Raw genomic sequence first — 22,891 nt, forward strand, 5'->3', positions numbered from 1 at the left:
GCAGTGAGAAGCTGGGCTATTCTCAGTACCTCTCACCCTTTAAGAGAGATGCTTATGGCCTTGTGTCCTGTCTAGTTTTCTCCTGTTTGGACACTCATCCTTTTAACTGGTGGACATTGCCTTTATTCTCTCCTATATTTTCTTTTCTTTTTTAAAAATGTAACTTGCCAAATAAACCTTTCCTTAGCACCTTGATTCTATGAAACAGAGCACAAACACATGTCTTGGAAAAAATGCAGCCAGTGTGCTCTTTGGAGGCAAGGATGATGACGCTTGCCTCACATACTTCAGATATGTTACTAGGAGGGGCTATTCTTTGGAGAGGGACTTAATGCTCAGAAAGAGGGTAAACAAAGGAGAGGAAGACCCTCAAGCAGGTGGATTGACATGGTGACTGTTGCAATGGGCTCTAATGTGTCAGGAAGTGGGAAGATGGCATATGGTAGGACAGCAGTAAGATATGTTATTTATAAGGTTGCTATGAGTTGTACTCAACTTGACAACACCAAACAACAACAATATAGACATTTACTTATGCACATGATTATTTATTTTAGTTTTCTTTATCTCCTCTGTACATTTATGTAGTTCAAATCTTACCATTCAGCATGAGAAAATAACCCTATTTTGTTTGCATATTAGAATGGGGCAATGCTAAGAATGAGATCAATCTCACAATGCTGTCAACTCTTACTATCCACTGGCCTCCGTCCTATATCTCATGAGTTAACTCAGCTTCCCTTTGGGATTAGTGTCATTTAGTTTAAACACAACCTTAATGGCTAATTCTGGAACATGACTCAACTCTATATACCTAGTTATCCATCCCTTTCATTTCACCTAAAGGTGATCACCGGGGACAATATTTGCTTTTTACCCTTTCTTCCTGAGGATATGAGTTTATTCTAAACTTTGACTCAAAACATTTACAGTGGTTCTCTCAGCCTGAAATTTACCCTCAGAATAAAATCAACCTTTCACCCTCTTCCTAATCCTGACACATCAAAAGTGAAGGCTGTACATATCTCACTGATTTATTACTTCTTAAGCTCCAAGCATTGTCTAAAGCCATTGGATCAACTACTTTATAATATTTAGAGATGTTCTTGTTGTTGGTGTTATGTGCCATCAAGTCACTTGCGACTCATAGCGACCCTGTGTACAACAGCCCTAAACCCTGCTCTATCTTGTGCCAATCACACTGCCTCTGACACACCCATCCTGATTACCCCAGTCACTGAATTAATCCACCTGTCCCTCAACCCTCCCAAACATGTGTCTAAAGTATGTCAGACGAAGCCCCAGAATCCTTGACTCCAAGGAGTAGCCTGGTTTAACCCTCTCCAGGATGAATCTGTTTGTTTTCTTGGCAGTCCTTGGTACATTCAATACTCTTCTCCGGCACCACAGCTCAAAGGCATCAATTTTTCTATCATCCCTAGTCATTGTCCAACTCTCTGATGCATAACAAGCGATTGCAAAGACCATGGCCTGTATCAGGCGCACCTTAGTCTCCAGAGACACACCGTTGCTCCAGTACCTTGGAGAGGTCCCTAACAGCAGACTTTCCCATCGCAATATGTTTTCTAATTTCCTGGCTGCTGGTGCCAAGAGTGTTGACCGTGGAGCTGAGCAAACTGAATCTGTGAACAATCTCAATCTCTTCGCCATCCATCCTGATGCTACCAATTGGTCCAGTGGTGAGAATCTTTGTCTTCTTGACATTGAGCCTCAGTCCATACTGAAGGCTGCAGTCCTTGACCCGCTGCAGCAAGCGCTTCACATCCTCCTCAGTTTCAGCAAGCAGGGTTGTGTCATCTGCATAACACAGATTGTTAATAGCTCTTCCACCAATCCTGACGCCACACTTCTCATAGAGCCCAGCCTCTTGGATCATCTGCTCTGCATACAGGTTAAAAAGGTATGGAGATAGGACGCATCCCTGGCTTACACCCTTCCCAATTTTGAACCAGGCAGTGTTGCCCTGCTCTGTTTTGACAACTGCCTCTTGGTCCAAGTATAGGTTTCGCATTAGCATTATTAAATGTTCTGGGATTCCCATTCTTCTCAGAGTCAGCCACAGTTTGTTATGATCCACACAGTCAAATGCCTTTGCATAATCAATGAAACACAGATAGACATTCTTCTGGTATTCCCTGCTTTCAGCTAAGATCCATCTAACATCAGCAACAATATCACTAGTACCACGACCCCTTCTAAACCCAGCCTGGACTTCTGGCAGAGTTCTCTGCTGATGTGCTGTTCCAATCGTTTTTGGATAATCTTCAGTAGAATCTTGCTTGCATGTGAAATCAATGGTATTGTTCTGTAGTTTCCACACTCTGTTGGGTCACCCTTCTTTGGAATGGGAACAAATGTAGATCTCTTCTAGTCAGTTGGTCAAGTGGTTGTTCTCCAGAATTCTTAGCACAACTTGGTGAGCACATCCCGGCCAGCATCTGTTAGCTGAAATAAGTCAATTTAGAGATAGAACATTAATAAATCATATTCTCCTGGCAAGGTCCTTTTGACCACGTTTTCGTTTATGGTGTATATTGAGCAAATAATGGTTTCTTACTGGATACTTGCTTTTAAAATTATAAGTCTTTAGTAAGATGAAAGAAAAAGAAAAATTATATAGAAAGAAACTTATGTTAAGTATACACTGAAACCTATATTGCAGTTTTAATTCCAATCTTGGAGGCAAATACAAAGAGAATTTGAAGAAAAATTATACACATTCACATACATCATGACATAAATGGGATTATCATGTGTTTTGTTTGACAGCCTGTTTGTTTTCATTTAATTATATGGTCTTTGTTTTAATAAATGCAAATTTATTACCACAGCATAAAAGGAATTTTTTGCTATCAAGTTGGAACCAACTCATTGTTGGCCCTCCCATCAGATGGACTGAGGGTCTTCTCTTTCACTGAACTTAAACTTTTTTGCAGCATAGTGTCTTCTTTCAAGGACCTGACAACATGCCCAATGTGTGTAAGACAAAGTTTCACCATCCTTTCTTTGGAAGAGTACCATGGTGGCACTTCCTCCAAGACAAACTTGCTTGATTTCATTTTTTTTTTACCATTCCACAACATAGCCAATATTTTTGCCTACATAACAATTCAAAGCCATTGACTCTCTTTAATCTTACATATTCATTGTCCAGTATTCAGATGTGTATGGAGCAATTGAAAATGCCACAGCTTGAATGAGGCAAATGGATATTTGCTTTTCCCACTTAGCATTTTAAGGAAGTCCTTTACAGTACACTTTCCCAAAGCAACACATCTTTTGATCTCTTGACTGCTACGTCCATGTTGATTGGTGGTTTTTTTTTCAAGACTTGTTCTTTTGGATGCACAAACTACCCCAAAACCAAACCAACAAACAAACAAACAGAACAAGTCTCTCTTGGAGGAAGTGCAACTAGGTTGCTTCTTAGACACAAGAACTTTAAAACTTTAGTCCTCATACCTTGGTCTGGATGGCCAGTCTTTGAAAAAAGATATCATGCTGGGAAATGTTGAAGGTGAGAGAAAGAGAGGGAAACCCTCCACCCCCAAAAAAGGAATTTACAAAGGACTATAATAATGGACTTGAGCATATCAGAGATCATGATGATGGTGCAGAATAAGGCAAGATTCAGGCCTGTTGTTAATAAGTTGCTATCAATCATAGTAGATTCAATGGCACCTAACAACAACAACATCAATCTCTATTCATTTACCATGAAGTTGCCTATTAGCCTAGTGGTCAGGATTTTTGTGTTCTTAATTTTGAAATGTATCCCACATTTACGTGTTTGATCTTTTGAAGTAAGAGCTTCAAATCGTCTTCATTTTCTGCAAACAAGATTGTGTCATCTGTATAAAGACTGTGGATCTTAGTGCACTAAGGAGGGCATAGAGAAAAGCAGGAATACAAGAACATGTAATTATGCTCATGTGAAACCTATGCATAGATCAAGAAGCAATTGTCAGAACAAAACAAGGGAATACTGTGTGGTTTAAAATCAGGAAAGTGTAAATCAAAGTTGTATCCTTTCTCCATAACTATTCAGTCTGTCTGCTGAGCAAATAATTAAAGAAGCTGGACTCTATGAAGAAACTTGTGGTATCAGGATTGGAGGTAGACTCAGCATCACCAGTCATCATCAAAATGAATGGAAACTTCTAAAAAGAATCACATTTTTAGCTACATCAAAAGATTTACTCAGGTGAGCTCTGGTGGCCTAGTGGCAAGAAGCTGCACTGCAATCCCAGAGGAGTGCGGTTCAAATCCACCAGAAGCTTTGCTGGAAAAGGAGGAACTATCTCCTCCTGTACCAGTCAGATCTGATTTGACGGTACACACACACACACACACACACACACACACACACACACACACACAAATAATAAAATTTAAAAAAATTTTAAAAAAAAAGATTTACTCAGTAGAATATAAAGAGAATGCACCAAGTGGGAAAAGATATTGACGGTTACATAACTTACAAGGAACTAATCTCTTAAATTTGTAGAAATATCAAAGACCTCTCAACAGGAAAAAGATAAACAACCCAACTACATAACGGGCAGAAGACATAAAAAGACATACCCATTCATATGGTCACATGAGGGAATGTTCAAGATCATTACTTATTAATGCATATAAAAGCAGCAGTGGATCTCACCAACAGCAAATTGGAGATAAAATTAATATGAATATGCAATTCACTGAAAAATATGAAATGATTTAATGAAGTAATCATAAAATACATTAACAATCACTTAAAACTAGTATCTCTTAATGAGACGTGTGGAACTTCTCCCATTCATTCCACCTTTGCATAGTCAATAATATGCATAGGCATTTGACTGTGGATCACAATAAATTGTGGTTAACATTGAGAAGAATGGGCTCAGAACACTTGATTGTGCTCATGTGAAACCTGTACTTAGACCAGGAAGCAGTTGTCAGAACAGAACAAGGGAACACTGCATAATTCAAAATAAAGAAAGGAATGAGCTAGGGATTTGTACTTTCTCCATACTTATGCTGAAGAGATCATTTGAGAGGTTAGACTTTATGAGGAGGCATGTGGCATCAGGATTGGGGGAAGATTCATTAACAACCTCTATTATGCAGATGGCACAACCTTGCTTGCTGAAACTGAGGAGGACCTGAAGCATTTGCTGTAGAAGGCCAAAGACTGTAATCTCCAATATTAATTGAAGCTCACCATCAAGAAAACAAAAATTCTCACCACTGGGCCAATTGACTATATCATGATAGATGTAGAAAAGATTGAGATTGTTAATAATTTCAGTTTGGTTGGTTCTACAATCTACACTATTAGCACAAGTAGTCCGGAAGGAGATGGCCACGTCTTCCTCCTGGCCTTAATCTGGAAGGTCTGCAGAGTTCTGAAACCTGCCCATCATGGGCAGTTTCAAATACCAGTAGAACAACTTCCAGCATACACATGTGTCACCACAAGAAACCGACATATGCTTTGTGACTAGTAGAGAACTTAATGCACATGAATAAAGGGATGTATTATGAATGATTGTATGAAACACAATGCAAATGAAAGAAATATGCCGATGAACAATTTTATGCGCTCCAGTTTTAAAAAGTTGGGGCCCAAAGGCACGCTAGGAAGGCTTACATGGTACAACGTCTCAAATAAGATAAGAAGGAATTGTTGTTGTTGTTAGATACTGTTGTTAGAGTCAAGTATGACTCATAGTGAACTTATGAACAATAGATCTGAAACCTGTTTTACCCTGTGTCAGCATGAGAATCTGACACACTCAAGCCCATTGCTGTGATCACTCTGTCAGTCCACCTGGTCGAGGCTCTTTCTCTGCTTTGCTGACCCTCCACCATCCCTAACGTGATGTCCCTTTCCAAAGAATAGCCTCTCCTAGCAATATGTTCAAAGTATGTGAGATGAAACTTTGTCATCTTTCCACCAAGGGGCACATTCGCTTCACTCTCTCCCAGACATATCTTTTTATTCTTTTGGCAGCCTATAGGCAACATCGTAATAGAGAGAGAAAAGATTGAAATTGTCAACTATTTAATCTTACTTGGATCCACCACAGTCAGCAGGCTTGGTACTGGCAGTCATGAGATCAGAAGTTGTCCTTCATTGGACAAGTCTGCCATCAGGGTCCTCTCCAAGTTACTGAGAAGCAATGATATCAGCTTGAGGACTAAGGAATGTCTCATTCAGGCCATAGTCTTTCCAATCACTTGCTATGTATCTGGAAGCTGGATAGTGAATAAAAATTACAGAAGACGAATTGGTGCCTCTGAGCTATAGTATTGGGGGAGAATACCCATCTTGAACATCTGTCAGTTGTCTTGAATTATGCAGGAAGTACCAAAAGAAGATGGAAGAAATACATAGTCACTGTACCAAAATACTGAAAAATATCAGAGTGTGCCATATAAACAAGAACCAATGGTAATGAAGGTAGAAGTTCAAGCTGCACTGAAGGCACTGGCAAAATAAAAGACTCCAAGAATCGATGAAATACCAATTGGCATGTTTGAACTAACAGAAGCAGCCATGGATGTCTGTGCCAAGAAAATTGGAGGACAGCTACTGGCCAACTGCCTGGAAATAATCCCTATTTGTTTCCATTACCCAGAAAAGTGCTCCAACGGAAATTAGAACTTATCAAACAACATTATAAATAACACATGCAAGCAAAACATTACTGATGATCATCCAAAAATGGCTAGAACACTCCACTGACAGAGAAGGGAGAGGATAAGGGCAATTTTATATCATTGATAGGTGTTAGCGTTGGAATGAACTTTCCCTTTCTGTGAGTTAGAGAAGAAGGAAGAGAGGACAAGTTTATTCAACCAATCATTTCACAAAGAGCGATTGAGCCCTTATGAATTGACACTTTAAAGGTTAAAATACACCTGACCCAATCCATACTATTTTCAGTTACCTCATTTGCGTGTAAAACCTGGACAATAAATAAGGATTACCAAAGAAGAATTGGAACCTTAGAATGGTGATGTTTGTGAAGAGTATTTAATAGTCCACATACTTCCAAAGAAATCAACACATCCACTTTGGAAGACATATAGCCAAATGGACTATTTCTTAGGAGGAAGTATGGTGAAACTCTGTGTCACGTACTTTGGACATGTTCCTAGGAAAGACAAATTCCTGGAGGAGGCAATCATGCATGCTAAAAGAGAGGGTCAGCAGAAAAGAGGAAAGATCCTAAATGAGATAGACTGATGCAGAGGCTACACTAGTCACCTCTGGCATGGTATTGGCTGTCAAGGTGGTGCAGGAACAGGCAGTGTTCTGACCTGTTCTCCCTATGACTCACAGCTGATAGGCAACGCCCAGTAAGAGAAGACTGTCAACCAGGTGGATTGACACAGTAATAGGCTCAAGTGTGTCAGAGATTTTGAGGATGGCCCAGGATAGAACAAGGTTCAGATCTATTGTTCAGAGAGTCACTCTGAGTCGAACTTGACTCAAAAGAACCTAACAACATTAGGAGCTCTGATGGCTTAGTAAAGAGTTGTGCTGCCAACCCAAAGGTATGCAGCTTTAACTGCTCTTTGGGAGAAAGATGGGCAATCTCTCATGCAATGTACTGCCCTCTGCAAACCACCTGGATGGTCATCTATGAGTTGGTTCTGACTTGATGTACACAACAACAAGTACAACAGTAGTTGGCAAATTCTATTGAAAGTACTAGCGAGCAGTTTTAAAGAAGTGGGGAAGCCATATTCAGGTGTTTATGATAGAAGGAATTAATCTCCTCAGAAAAGAAGATAAAGTCAGAGGTCTGAGTGGAAGTTGTTTTAAGGGATGGTGGACTTGCACATGCAAAGATTTGGAAAAGCTACATTAAGGAAACCCTTAAGGAATCAACATGTTCCTGGACTAAAGAAAGTCACAGTTTAGCGTGTTGTTTTGAAAGCTAAGCTTGGAATGCATCACATGGAATCTTACTGATTCCATTTTTAAAATTGCATCTGGCATGGAGTTGTGCCAAAACATGCATACAAAATTAAAGCACAAAACGCAATAAAACGTAACAAGAGCTGGATGTTGTAAACTCAATTGTGTATTTTAAAAAAAGGCATTAGCTTGAAAATATTAGCCTGTCAAAAAATAATACCCTTCCACTAAAGTCTGATTTGAAGGTCAGCTAATTGGAAATATATAGAATTAGCACAGGCATGGAATTCAATAATGCAGACAGATCCTTCAGTGGAAGAAACTGCTCCAGGCTTTTGCCAGTGAATTTTCAAAGGCATCATCAGGTACATGTCCACAGACTTGAGCTCTAATTAAGCAGGTAATAATTCTAGTTTTTAATATAGTTCCACCTATAATAACTGAAGTCACCTCTTTGAATATTCCATTGGATATAATATCTTAATGTGTCTTTCCCCTCCCTTTTTTTAAAGATGATTTTATATCGCCTTGCATACAAAGTTCATATCCATTATGTTTCACACTATCCTTCATTCACATTGTGTTCCATCCAATCATTTCCCATTCATTATACTTTATTAATCACCATTGAATCATGCCCATCATTATCCTGTCTTTCCAGATCCCCACTGGACCTTTCCCATTTTCTTTACCCCAACCCCTCTTTTCTCATACACATAATTATCTAGTCAGAACTGACTTGTAGCAGGTATTCTGAAGCTATAAATAGGAAGGGAAGTGATGATTTGCCATCTTTCTCCTATAGAACATCTAGAAGATTCCATCTGCCAGAGGGGCACCACCTCACACCACCAGAGCCCTTTTCCCAAACATATGAGGTTATCTGAACACTTTAGAAAGAAAATTTAGAAAGTGAACTATCTTTAATGTTTTCCTTTCTTTTGGTAAGGCAGCATTTTCTTTTCAATTTCTTTTTTCTTATGACTTTCAATTCTTTGCTTCTGTTCTCTGAAAATTAATCTGTGTGGGTTTTTATCCCTCTTTCATTCATTTTTTTAAGATTTGTACAGAGAGGAATGTGATTACTGAGGTCTTAATCAACATTCAAGTCAACAGAAAATAGCAGAGCCTGCTCTTATCTTTTGTGCTCAGAGGTGTTGATTGTAAATGCTCTGGGCTCTCTGAAGACTTGGGAGAAGAGGTCTTTGAAACTGACGTGAATGGCAGAGCGCTTCTTTAGATTTCTAAGGCTGAGAGGACTGAGAACGTGACTGGGGAGGAGATAATTTATAAGATCATTGGCTAGAGTATGAAAAGGAAACTATTTTACTTTAAGGATGATACTTTTGTTTATTACTATTAACTGAATCAGACAACTTCAATTGAAAGAAATTTTATAAGTTATCTGGTCCAATGATTTCCTAACTCTGATTTCCAGACAGTTAGACATCTGGGATGCTGTTTCCACTCATCCATGGCAGAATTAGAAAGAAAAAAGACAAGAGTATAGACAGGGTTTCTTCAAAACCAAGTTTGTTGCTTGATTTTTAATCTTGATTCCTACCTTTGGGTCTTCTTGATGGTTTGGTGGTAAGGAGTTGGACTGGCAACTCAAAGGCAGGCAGTTCAAATTCGCCAGTGAATGTGGGAGAATGAGAGGCCATTTCCTTACATTCAATTTCCAGCCTCTGAAAACCTTTTGGAAGGTCAGTTATGAGTTGGTCCTGACTCGAAGGCAACGAGTGAGTGAGTGACTAGGAGATGAGGCATGTATTAAGAGGGTGTTTAAAATATCCTTGACTGACAAGGTGAGTAGTTTCTCCCAAATTATTTTAGAAACTGTGTTGGTGGTAACATGCCATTCTGAGATCCCTGCTTTGGGCTTTGAAGGTGGAAAAAGATGTGGAGTATGCACCCCATCTCACCACTTTCCACATGATTAGATGGCTTTAAGCAATTGCCATTGTATTGGAAGTTAGAGTGCTAGGGCTGACCTGAAGTTAAACTAGACTAGAAGGAAGGCAATATGGGTTAGGTTACCAAGGCCTCAGCTTTCTTACATCCTTCTCTTTTGTGGCGTTCCGTCCCCTTAGTTTTGTCTATAGTCACAATGTTCTGTTTTCTAACCCAAGTACATGGGTTGGGGTGGGGGTGGTGCTAGAAGACGTCATCATACTTTTTGTTTGTTTAAGGATGATTTTATTTTTAAAAATTTTTTTAGGGAGCTCTGGTGGCCTAGTGGCAAGACGCTGCACTGCAATCCCAGAGGTGGTGGTGGTTGTTGTTATGTGCCATCGAGTCGCTTGTGACTCATAGCGACCCTATGTAAAACAGCCCTAAAGCCTGCTCTATCCTGTGCCAATCACATTGTCTCTGACACACCCATTGCGATTACCCCAGTCACTGAATCGATCCACCTCATAGAGGGACTTCCTCTCCTGCGCCGTCCCTCCACCCTCCCAAGCATGATGTCCCTCTCCAAAGACTGTCTCTCCTTGCAACATGTCCAAAGTATGTCAGACGAAGCCCCAGAATCTTTGCCTCCAAGGAGTAGCCTGGTTTAACCCTCTCTAGGATGAATCTGTTTGTTTTCTTGACAGTCCAGGGTGCATTCAATACTCTTCTCCAGCACCACAGCTCAAAGGCATCAATTCTCCTTCACCAGATGCTCTGCTGGAGAAGGAGGGGGCAATCTCCTCCTGTACCAGTCAGATCTGATTTGACGGTACATGTAAAAATAATACAATAAAAATGAAAAAATATTAATTATTAATTATTTTTATGCACTACACACACACACACACACACACACACACACACACACCCCATATTCTTTCCATTTAATTTTCCCTCCATTCATTTGTTGTTGCACATTTTCCTCCCTGCCCACCCCTCCCCCTCAGTTCATTTTTCTCTTTGAAAATAATCCTTTCAGTGTTAAACAATTCCCCAATCCACAGTCCACTTTACTATGCATTTCTTTTCTGTAATCTTGTCGTGAAAATAATACCTAATCCTATAGTCCTTTTAAACAGTTCTCTCCCTCATCTGTTTCAATGCAGTATACATTTATATTATTTATCCCCTCTTTTCTTAGGTTCCTCCCAACCCCAATGTCAGTCCCGTTTTACAACAGTGACATTGTGTGGTATTTATCCTTTTGTGACTGAGCTATATCACTCAGCATAATATCCTTCAGGTTCACCCATTTTGTATAATATTTCATGAGTTCCTTGTTTTTCAATGCTGCATAGTATTCCATTATATGAATATACCACAGCTTCTCTATACATTCATTTGTTGATGGGCACTTATGACTCCTTTCTCGTGTACATCAATCTCTTCCTCTCCACCAGCTAGACATAATCTAGTTTCTTACATCACTTTAAACTGGAAATTCTCTTGCTCTACACCCCTCTCTAGCTACCTGGTCATCTTGTTTCTCCACTAAACAGGGTATCCACGTCCTTCATTTGTTCTTACTCAGTTTTCAGTTAACTCCAGTTTGATTTTTGTCTTGGTTCAATTGGGATTGATTTTATTAAGGCCAGCAATAGCATCGCTGTTGCCCAATCCAGTACTAAAGTCCTTGACATCTTTCAATATGTTGGCAACCCCTTCTTCTTCAAGTACAGAAATATGTTAATACTATTCCATTTCAGAGCCTTTGTGCTTGCTTTCCCCACTCCTCCATTGCCTCTTCTTCCTTATCCTTCTGGTCTCCACTTAAATGACATTTCCATACGAATGCACCCAATTAGTACCCAATAGAAAGTACCACCTCAGCCATTACTACTTAATTGTCATTCTCTTTCAGCCTCTCAAATTTTCCTTCACAGAATTCATAACTACTTTTTAATGATTTATGTGTCTTTTCCTTACTTATTGGTTTTCTCCTCCAGGACTTGACACTTTATGAAGGCAGGGATCATCAATGTGTATTGCTATATTCCCCGTGCTGGGGCTTCATACAGAGTAGATCTTCACTGATTTGATTAATAAATACATTTTCATAGTTTAACAACCTTTTTAGCAATCTTAGCTTGAAAATGCATACCCGATCCCGTATACTTTTCCTCTGCAACGATAATATTTCTCATTTGTTATATATTTGCTTTCCCTTTTCTTTCCAAGGCTACTACTTACCATCACCACTTACTTTAAAAATTTTTAAAAATCACACCACCCAACAATCCAAAGTTATTCTCTTGCCTCCTCTCTTTGCCCATCTTCATTTTAGATTCCAGTTAGCCTTATAACCTTTCTGTGACCCTGATTTTACTACATCTCTATGCAAAATCTGTTGCCTTAAGTCTTCTTGCCATCAAGTCGGAACTGACCCATAGCTGACTCTTCAGTGGATTTTCAGAGGCAGTAAATCACATGAGAGAAGATTGTCCAGCCTTCTCCTGCAACGCAGCAGATGGATTTGAATTGGTGCCTCTGGGACTGCAATACAGCTTCTTACCACTAGGCCGCCAGAGCTCCCTCCCTTATGTCTAGGGAGTGTCTTCAAATTTTCATTTTGGCATTTACGGCCCTTGAATTCCTGGCTTTAACCTGCCCTGCTTGGGAGGGTGGAGGGACAGTGCAGGAGAGGGAGGCCCTCTATGAGGTGGATTGATTCAGTGACTGGGATAATTGGGATGGGAGTGTCAGAGACAGTGCGATTGGCACAGGACAGAGCGGAGTTTAGGGCTGTTGTACATAGGGTCGCTATGAGTCGCAAGCGACTCGATGGCACATAACAACAACAACATAACAACAGCTCTAAGTTATAATGACATTCCATAAATTCCCCTAACTGTATGGATACATTTCCCTTATGGACCTTGGTGTGAAACTTTAGGCTATTCATGAGAGCACCCTGAAGACGATTGGATGATGTGTTTTCTAATTTGAGTGCTCGTTACAGTTTCTGACATATAGCCAGCTCTAAAAATACTTGTTGGATAAATCATTGCATGACCCTCTCCTGGCAGTTCTATGTTCAGATTTACACAGAGTACAGAATCTAAGGACTGATTAATTGGAAAACCCTATGGTGTTTGAGAGTATATAAAACGCTGGATGTTTCAAATCAGGAAGGGCATGCATCAGTATGCGTCCTGTCCCATACCTTTTCAATCTGTATGCATAAGAGATCTTTCCAGAGGCTGGTCTTTATGAGGAGGAATGTGATATCAGGATTGGAGGAAGATTTATCAACAACCTGCATTATGCAGATGACACAACCTTGCTTGCTGAAACTGAGGAGGGCAAAAAGCATTTGCTGCAGAAGGTCAAGGACTGTAGTCTACAATACGGATTGAAGCTCATCATCAAGAAAACAAAGATTCTCACCACTGGACCTACTGTCAGCATCATGATAGATGGAGAAGAGATTGAGATTGTTAACAATTTCAGCTTACTTGGCTCCACAATCAACACTCTTGGCACAAGCAGTCAGGAAATCAAAATATAAACTGCATTGCGAAAATCTGCTGTCAAGGACCTCTCCAGAATGCTAAAGAGCAATGATGTCAGTCTAGATACTAAGGTGTACCTGATCCAGGCCATGGTCTTTACAATTACCTATTATGCATCAGCAAATTGGATAATGAATAAGGTTGATAGAGGAAGAATTGATGCCTTTGAGCTGGGTGTTGGAGAAGAGTATTAAACATACCATGGACTGCCAAGAAAACTAACAGGACTGTTCTGGAGAGTATGAAGCTAAGCTGTTACTTGGAGGCAAGGAATTTGAGGCTCTGTCTTACTTACTTTGAACATATGGCCAGGAGGAACCAGTCCTTGGACAAGGATATCATGCTTGGAAGGGTGAAGAGACAGAGCAGGAGAGGAAGATCCAGGATGAAAAGGATTGACACAGTAACTAGAGTAATGAGGGTGGTTGTGTCAGAGACAGTGAGATTGGCCCAGGTTAGAGAAAGGTTCACAGCTATTGTGTATAGGGTCGCTTTATGTGGTTGACTCAATGGGATAGAACAACAACAAACTTAAAATAGGGAGTTCTGATGGTCTAATGGCAAGAAACTGTGCTGTGATCCTGAGGGCACACAGTTCAAGTCCACCAGCTGCTCCATGGGAAAAAGATGGGCAATCTCCTCCCATGTGATTAACTGCCTCTGAAAACCCACTGGAGGGTCAGCTCTAGGGTTCTGACTCTATGGTTCATAGCAACAATAACAACAAACTTAAAATCTAATCCCATATATTTTGCAATAGGTAACTTATTAGCCATGAAAATGTTTACTATTTTGCAAAACTGGTTTCTGGGAATTCCTGAGTGAAAACAGGAAAAATCTTATCCATAGAAACTGTCCAACTAAAAGGCCATCTAATTAATCACAGGACCCTTAGAAAAAATGGGAGGGAACCAAACATAAAACTCCTCAGCCTCCTAAAAAACTGTTGATGCATGTAGTCGTTTTGCCTGACAGATCTACAAGATAGGAAGAGAATAAAAATAGCCTCAGGCAGCAAGTTCTGGAGACAAGACTGCAAAGTGTGAAAAGCCCGCTCCCAATATTTCCGGCACAGACTAACTGCTGCCTGCAGATTCCCATAGGGACACCACGCCTGCTGCCCAGACTCCCTTCACTGTCCCCACAGTCCCTCATGGGACAGACTTGAAAGCTTGAAAGCCTAGCCCAGGAATTCCAATGGCCAAAGCTATCTGTATTTATTTCTTTTAAAAACCGTCTTTAGTGAGCAATCAGATTTATTTTGTGGTTCTACATTCTTTTTCTTTTTCTTTTGCATTTTCTCATGCTGTATGAAAACAGTGTAGTAAGATGAAGACTATATTGGATGAGTCGGTAGGAATTTGCTTGTTTCTTTTGTCATTTACCTGTTTTGGTTTTTTTATTGTAATAGTTCTTTATCTTGTCTGAGCACACGTGTTGTTGTTGTGTGCCGTGGAGTTGGAATCAATCCCTAGCTGACCCTCCAGTGGGTTTTCAGAAGCAGTAAATTGCACAGGAGATTGCCCATCCTTCTCTGAAGCACCTGGTGGATTTGAAAATCCTGCCTTTGGGATTGCAACACAGCTTATTACCACTAGGTCACTGGCATATAGTTAGCGCTATAAATACACCTTTCAAAATAATTCAGAGGTTAGTGGCAAGAAGCTGTACTGCAATCCCAGAGGTGCATGGTTCAAATCCACCAGATGTTCTGCTGGAGAAGGAGGAACAATCTCCTCCTGTACCAGTCAGATCTGATTTGACGGTACACAGACACACACACACACACACACAAAACATAATAAAATTTAAAAAACATAAAAATAAAAAAAATTCAGAGGTGCAGGATCTCCCCACCACCCATATCCTGATGACTTAATTTGTCTGGTGTTGGTTCAGCACTTAGTGTACTGTTTGAAACTTACCAGGTAAATCTCATTTGTAGCTAGTGCTGAGGCCTGTTGCAACCCATTGAAGATGACCACTCTGCTGGACGTCATCAAGAAGCTAAACAGTTTATAGGGTTATTCAAAGCCTTTTGGTTTCACTCTAATATTATTTTTCCTGTCAAAAAGCAGTAAGTTTGAGAAGAGAACCCTGCACACTCAGCACCTATAGTGAATGCGTATAAATGCCACACACACAGAATATCAATTAGGAGTCTATTGGACCGTAGCTGCTCCAGTTGTATTTTCTAACAGGAGGGAGTTGACATGACACTTTTAATCTCTATCAATCACAGTCTAGTCTCTGGGTAAACAAAGCAGCATGACTGACATTTGAGATCCTTCATGCTCCATCCCTGGTTCTCTTCTCCGTTCCTCTCATGCCACTCCCAATTCTCCTTCCAGCTTAGGCTCCAATTACAATGAATTATGCCCAGCCCCACAATAAGCCAAAGGCTTTTTATATCTGTAGGCTTCTGAACAAGCTCATTCCTCTGCTTTAACTGTCTCTCTTCTTGTTTGTCGAAAACATCTGCAAGAGCATTTATTGGTGCTCTTTACTAACTCTCACAGTTAGTAAGCAAAATGTGTATGTCTGTGCACGTGTAGTGTGTGCAAAATACTTGAGAGAGACGTCAGAGATTCCATCGACTCTCGAAAGAGCCTGTGATCCCATAAAAATGATCTCGTGTTTTTTTCTTCATTGTGCTCACACGTCAAAAGTGGTGGCATGCACTGGAACTACCTTCATTTCGTCTGCAGCCAACTCCCCTGGTGCTCTTCCGGGCATCCATAAAACTCTACATATCTCTCTTTGTAAAGCAATTTTATATTGTCCTTCTTTGGACTGGGAGCTCATTGAAGGGAGAGAGTCAATGCCATATTCATCTTTGATTTGGCAGAGTAGCATATGTTCATTTTTACCTAGCGGGCAAGAATGTTGACACTCTTGCCTGATCTTGTCTGGAAATGACATTGGGAATTTTAGAGGAAACAATGTTTGTATCTTCCAACTATTACCTATACAGTTCCAATTTGGACCATTTTTCCTTCTTTAAGTATTACTTAGGGTACACACCAAGAAACCTAACATTATTTTGGTGAATCAAATGAGATGTATAAACATATCAAGCTGTGGTGGACTGGCTTCAAGGTCTATATGTGTTTACACATACACAAACAACCTTAGTGGAATTCTGTTTCTCCAAGAAGATTTTATCCATTATTTGAATTATAAGTTATAGAAAGATGTTACATACCATCAATTAGAACTGACTTACAGTTGACCCTCCAGTGGTTTTTCAGAGGCCATAAGTCACACGAGAGAATAGTGTCCATCATTTCCCTGTGGAGGAACAGGTGAATTCGAACCATGTACCTTCCCCCCCCATTCATTCATTGTTGTACATTTTCCTCCCTACAACATCCTGAGGTCACTTTTCTATTTATAAAATTCACTCATTGTTGCACTATTTCCTTCCTTTCCCCAACCCCATTCCACTTTGTTAAGCACCTCTTATTCTAGACTGTTGTCATGCAAATAATGCCTAATCATATATTCCTTTTAAACAATTATTTCTCTCATCTGTTCCAATACAGTATTCGGTAATTACCTCCTCTTTTCTTAGTTTCCCCAGCCCCCAATGTCAGTCCTGTTTTATAACAGTGGCATTGTGCAGTATTTGTCCTTTTGTGACTGAGATATTTCACTCAGCATAATGTCCTCCAGGGTCACCCATTTTGAATATTTCATGAGTTTCTTGTTTTTCAATGCAGCATACTATTCCATTTTGTGAATATACTAGAGCTTCTCTATCCATTTGTTAACAGGCACTTGGGTTGTTTCCAACTCTCTGCTATTGTGATGGTTTTTATGTTGAATTCTATTTTTTCCGGAGATTAATATCACTACTCCTGCTTTTAAAAAAGTCATCACAGGAACAGGTTTGAGGCCTTGAATACTAATGAATGAAGACCAGATGAGTTGTGGGAGGATATAAAGAATATCTGAAGAACGCAAAAGGTCATTACAAAGACAGGAAGAAGGGACCAAGATGGATGTCAGAAAAAACTCTGATTATTGTACTAAAGCACTGAGATGCCAAAGCAAGGGGAATAAATCACCAAGTCAAGGAGCTAAACAAGATTTCAACAGTTAGGGAAGAAAAAGCAAAGTATTATAATGTGCAGAGAGCTAGAATTGGGGGGCGGGAAGGACAAAATTGCTCAGCATTTCTTAAGCTTAAGGAATTGAAGATCAAATTTAAGACCTAAGTTGCAATACTTAAGGATCCTATGGGCAGAATATTTTATGATCCAGGAAGCCTCAAAAGAAGATAGAAAGAGTATACAGAGTCACTACATGAGAAAGAATTGACTAACACAGAAGAATTTCATGAAACAGCATATGATCAGGAAGCAATAGTGAAGAAGGAGAAAGTTCAACTTGCAATGAAGAAATTGGCAATAAACAAGTCCTCAGGAATCAAAGGAATAACAGGTGACATATTTGAACAAACAGATGCTGCTGCTGGCCTGGATCTGCTCAACAGGTTGTGTTAAGAAATCTGGAGGACAACTATCTGGACAACTGACTGGATGAGATCTATATTTATTCCCATTAAAAAAAAAACAACAAAAAACAAAAAACCAAAAACCACCAACAAAAACCCAAACCAAAAAAACAGAAAACTAACCCAAAATGATGATATAGCAGAATATGGAAATTTTTGAACAATATCACTAATATCACCTGCAAGCAAAATCCAGCTGAAGATTATCCAAAAATGACCGCAATGGTACAGCAACAGAGATATACCAGAAATACAAGTTTGGTTTAGAAGATACTGTGGCACTAAGGACATTATCACCAATGTCAGATGGATCTTACCTAAAAGAAAAGAGTACTAGAAGAATATCTACTTATTTTTCATTGACTATGCAAAGATATTTGACTGTGTGGATCACAAAAAACTGTGGCTACTTGAGGAAAATAGGAATCCCAGAACATTTCATTGTGCTCATGTGAAATCTATACTTGGATTAGGAAGCAGTAGTCAGAACAGAGCAGGGAAATACTGGGTGGTTCAAAATCACGAAAGTTGTGCATCAGGAATGTGTCCTGTCTTCAGACATTTTCAATCTATATGCAGAACAGATCATTTGGAAGGCTGGTCTTTATGAGGAGGATGTGACATCAGGATTGGAGGAAGATTCATCACCAACCTGCACTATGCAGATGACACAACCTTGCTTATTGAAACTGAGGAGGACCTGAAGCATTTGCTATAGAAGGTTAAGGACTGTAGTCTGCAATATGTATTGAAGCTTAACATCAAGAAGACAAGGAGTCTAACCACTGGGCCACTTGTCAGCACCATAATAGATGGAGAAAACTTTGCAGAGCTTCACTGACAGCAGACTTTTACAATATGTCTTCTTATCTCCTGACTGCTACCAAGGTGTTGATTTTGAATCCATGTAAGATTAAATCATTGACAATTTCAATCTTTTCTCCATCTATCATAATGTTGCTTATTGGTACAGTGGTGAGGATTTTTGTCTTCTTCATATTGAGATATAATTTGTATTGAAGGCTCTAGGATTTGATCTTCTGCAGCAAGCAATTCAGGTTCTTTTCACTTTCAGCAAGGTTGTGTCATCTGCATAATGCAAGCTGTTGATGAGTCTCCCTAAATTACAGCTTCTCAAATTATTTGCTTAGTTGAATGGGTAAAGAGAAAGGATACAGCCCTGACTCACACTTTCCATGATTTTTAACTATGTAGTATTCTCTTGTTCTGCTCAGGTAGCATCTTGGTCTAAGCAGTGGTATCCAAAGAGCTATCTGTTCTGGGGTTCCCATTCTTCTCAATGTTAACTATTGTTTGTTATTACCCACTTAGTGAATGCCTTTGAATAGTTACTAAAGCATAAAAGATATTCTTCTGGTATTTTGTCCTTTCATCCAAGATCTATCTAATGTCAGAAATTATATCCCTGGTGCCACAGCCTCTTCTATACCCAGCCTGAACTTCTGGTAGTTCTCTTTCAGTGTACTGTCCTAATTATTTTTCGGATGATCTTTAGCAATATTTTTCTTGCATGTAATATTAATAATGTTTTCTATAATTTATACATTCTATTGGATACCTTTTTCTTTAGAATGGGAACAAATACGGATCACTTCCAGTTAGTTGGCCAATTAACTGTCTTCCAAATTTCCTGGCACAGATTAAGAAGCCCATCCAGGGCTGCATCTGTTACTCATAGTAACCCTATATAACAAATCGGAAGTGTCCATTGCATTTCATAGGTGTTAATCTTTACAGGACCAGAATTCTTTTCAAAGACTCACATAAAGGACCCCTACCATTTGCAATCTCAACAGCACTTTCAAGGGTTTCTCTGGCACCATGTCCTTAAATTAAATGAGCCTCCTGTAAAGGAATTAGTTCACATACCATTTTATATTTTCACTTTATAAGAAAATTTATTGAGGCCTCATTTGCAAGTAAAAGATTTAATTTCACTGTTTCTTCAGACATATCTAAAAGTTGCAGCCATTTACCACTTTACACTAGGCTCTCAAAATAAACTATGTTTGGTTCTGATTTCAGCAAAGCAAAACTAAAACCAAGATCCTCAAAAATTCAATTAATTAATTTAAAATGCATTAAAATTCCTTGTCATGTCTAGGTGAACATTCTCATAGTTAATCCTGTAACTATGACACCAATAAAATTAACATTTTTCCATTTAAAATGCTCCCAAGAACAAGAGACCAAAGCTTCTAAGAATGTTTCATTAATTATTTTTAAAATTAAATTAGATTTCCTGACACTGTATCTCAGTCACAGTATAATTTCATGAATTCATAATGATCACCCTCACTGCTATGACTAGAAAAGTAACTAATACATGATTATCTACCTCTCCAAGCATTTTACCCTAAAATGTATATCTTATTATCCTTTTTTGCATCTGATAGGATTCTTTAACTCATTACAACAACACGAGAACCACCTCAAACTATGGGTTTGGAACTGACTCTTAGCTGACACTCTAGCAAATCTTCTGAGGCTATACATTGCACAGGAGAGATTGTCTATCTTCCTTCGGAAGAGTAGCTGGGGATTCAAACTGCCAGAAATACGCCACTTTTGAGTGCCCAGTGCAATCCCTCACAAACCGTGCCAGTAGGGTTTCCTTATTCCTGTAAAGTAAGTCTTTCCTCTAAAGAAGTACCGGTGTGTGATATGTACTTTAATTTCATTAAAAGAAATCTCTTTGGCTTTGGTCCACAATTCTTTCAACCTCATTAATTCTTAAATTGTCATCAAATGTAATGGACTTAAGTTTAAATGTCATTATACTAGTAATCAGTTATTGTTTTTCTAGTGTTTCAATGAAACCACTAGAAAATGCCAACTGATGTCTTTGATCTGTGATGTTGGAGAAGAGTAATGAATGTCCCATGGGCTGCCAAAAGATCAAACTGGTCTTGGAGAAGGTGCAGCCAGAATGGCTTCCCGGAGGCCAGGATGAGAAAGTTTCATTTCACATGACTTGGGCATGTTGCTAGCTGAGGCCGTCGTGCTTGGAAAGGTCAAGAAAAGAGAGCCTTAATCAGATAGATTGACACGGTGACTTCAGCAAAAATTGTTTCAAGTGTGTCAGAGATGAGGAGGGTGGCACAGGATACAACAGGGTTTAGATCTGTTGTTCGCAGAGTCACTTTGAATCATACTAAACTCGATGACACCTAACAACAGTAAAATAATGATGAATTCCTGCTTAAATTTGAAGAGTATAAGAGTGGCAATACTTTTGGGGCTTGGAATGCCAGGTCAAAGGTATCTTTGGAACCCCTCTTCCATTTTCCCCAAGAGACTATTAGTAGCGTGAAACCTAAACTGTGTCCAGAGAGACAAGCCTTTCCATCCAAAGGCACGGGTCCAGTAATGCTGAGTGGAGTAAAATTTAAAAGGTAGCAAAACATCTCTAACAGTTGCTGTAGCAAGAACAACCATGGGCTTGAGCTATTATTAGCGAATCATAAAGCATTTATAGGAATCACTGACATGCAGTCCCACAAGGACAAATATTGTATAAAGCCATTATTGTAGAATGAGTATAAGAATTCAAGGAGGGGGGAGGGGAGAAGCAGAGGGATGAGGATGTGCGGGGGAGTGGGGGGAAGCAGAACCAGGGAGATTGATCATGGGGTTGTACAATTTGATGCAGAGGGTACAGGAAATTGGAAGAACCTGATCTGAAAAACATGTATCCGAATTTTGTAAATACACTAGTATAATAATTTTTTAAAAAAAAAATCCTCTTTTAAAAAATCTGCACAGAATTAACTAAAACAAGAAAATCCTCTTTTAAGACCATAGCCATTATGAGAAGTTTACAAAGCTCATCAGTAAGGGAGCTCTGGTGGCCTAGCTGCAAGACGCTGTTCTGCGATCCCAAAAGGACGTGCTTGGATTACACCAGCGCGCCATTCCCATCACCACTTAATTCTTCATACAATCTTTCTAACTCTGTATTTTGCTTATTTCTCTTTTTTGTTACCTGTATGCTCTATGAGAATGTAAACGTGAGTAGGAATTTCTGTTTCTTTGTGACTATATCCTCAATGTCTCAGGGACTGGTTGGCACATAGTTGTTGCTATTAGATCCCAGCAAAATGACTACAATGCATAGCAACCTTATGAACAAGAGATATGACCTTTGTCCTATCCTGGGTTATTCTCACCATCTCTGATATGCTTGAGCCCATTGTCACAGTCACTGTGTCAGTTCATCTTGTTAAGGGTCCTTCTTTCTTTCTCTGACCCTTCATCTTTCCCAGAATGATGTCTTTTTCCAAAGACTGGTGTCTGCTGACAACATGCTCAAAGACCAGGTTTCACCATCCTTGCCTCTAGGGAGCATCCTGGTGGTACTTAGCCCGGTATAGATTTGCATATTTTTTTGACAATCCGTGGGATAGTCAGTACTTTCCCTAACACAATTCAAAGGCATCTGTAAACAGACACAGTTAACCTATAACTTTATAAAACTTAGTTTACAAGAAAGGACTTCTCTGGACTCTATCCTGTTGGCTTCTGAACTGGATTTCCAGAGGCCTTGGGTCTTGGTAAGTGAACTGTTTGAACTTTGTTTACATTTTTTTCAAGCATACAGTTGAATGATAGATTGACTCAATCCTTACTCTAAGGCCAAAGCTGCTTTCTTTCTAGCTTTCTAAGCCTCTGAATTGAAAAGAAATTAACTGAAGGAAAAATCCTCATTAAACTTTAATTATTAACACTGAGTACTGATAACGAGGAACTAAAAAAAATATTCATCCTTTTGATCTCTTAATTCTAAGAAAAGATTTCTAACGGAAACCCTTTTTGGCACTTGAGCTGCATGGGTAGGGGAATTTTAATTGAACGACCTCAAAGATAGAGCCTCTCTGAAAAGTAGGAATAGTCTTTGCACACAGCTTCATAAGCCACTTGCTTAACAGTAATTAACTCAGTGTC

The sequence above is a fragment of the Elephantulus edwardii genome, unplaced genomic scaffold, assembly GCF_000299155.1.
Source record: "Elephantulus edwardii isolate Elephantulus edwardi_28Jun2011 unplaced genomic scaffold, EleEdw1.0 scaffold00016, whole genome shotgun sequence".
NCBI classification, from domain to species: Eukaryota; Metazoa; Chordata; class Mammalia; order Macroscelidea; family Macroscelididae; genus Elephantulus; species Elephantulus edwardii.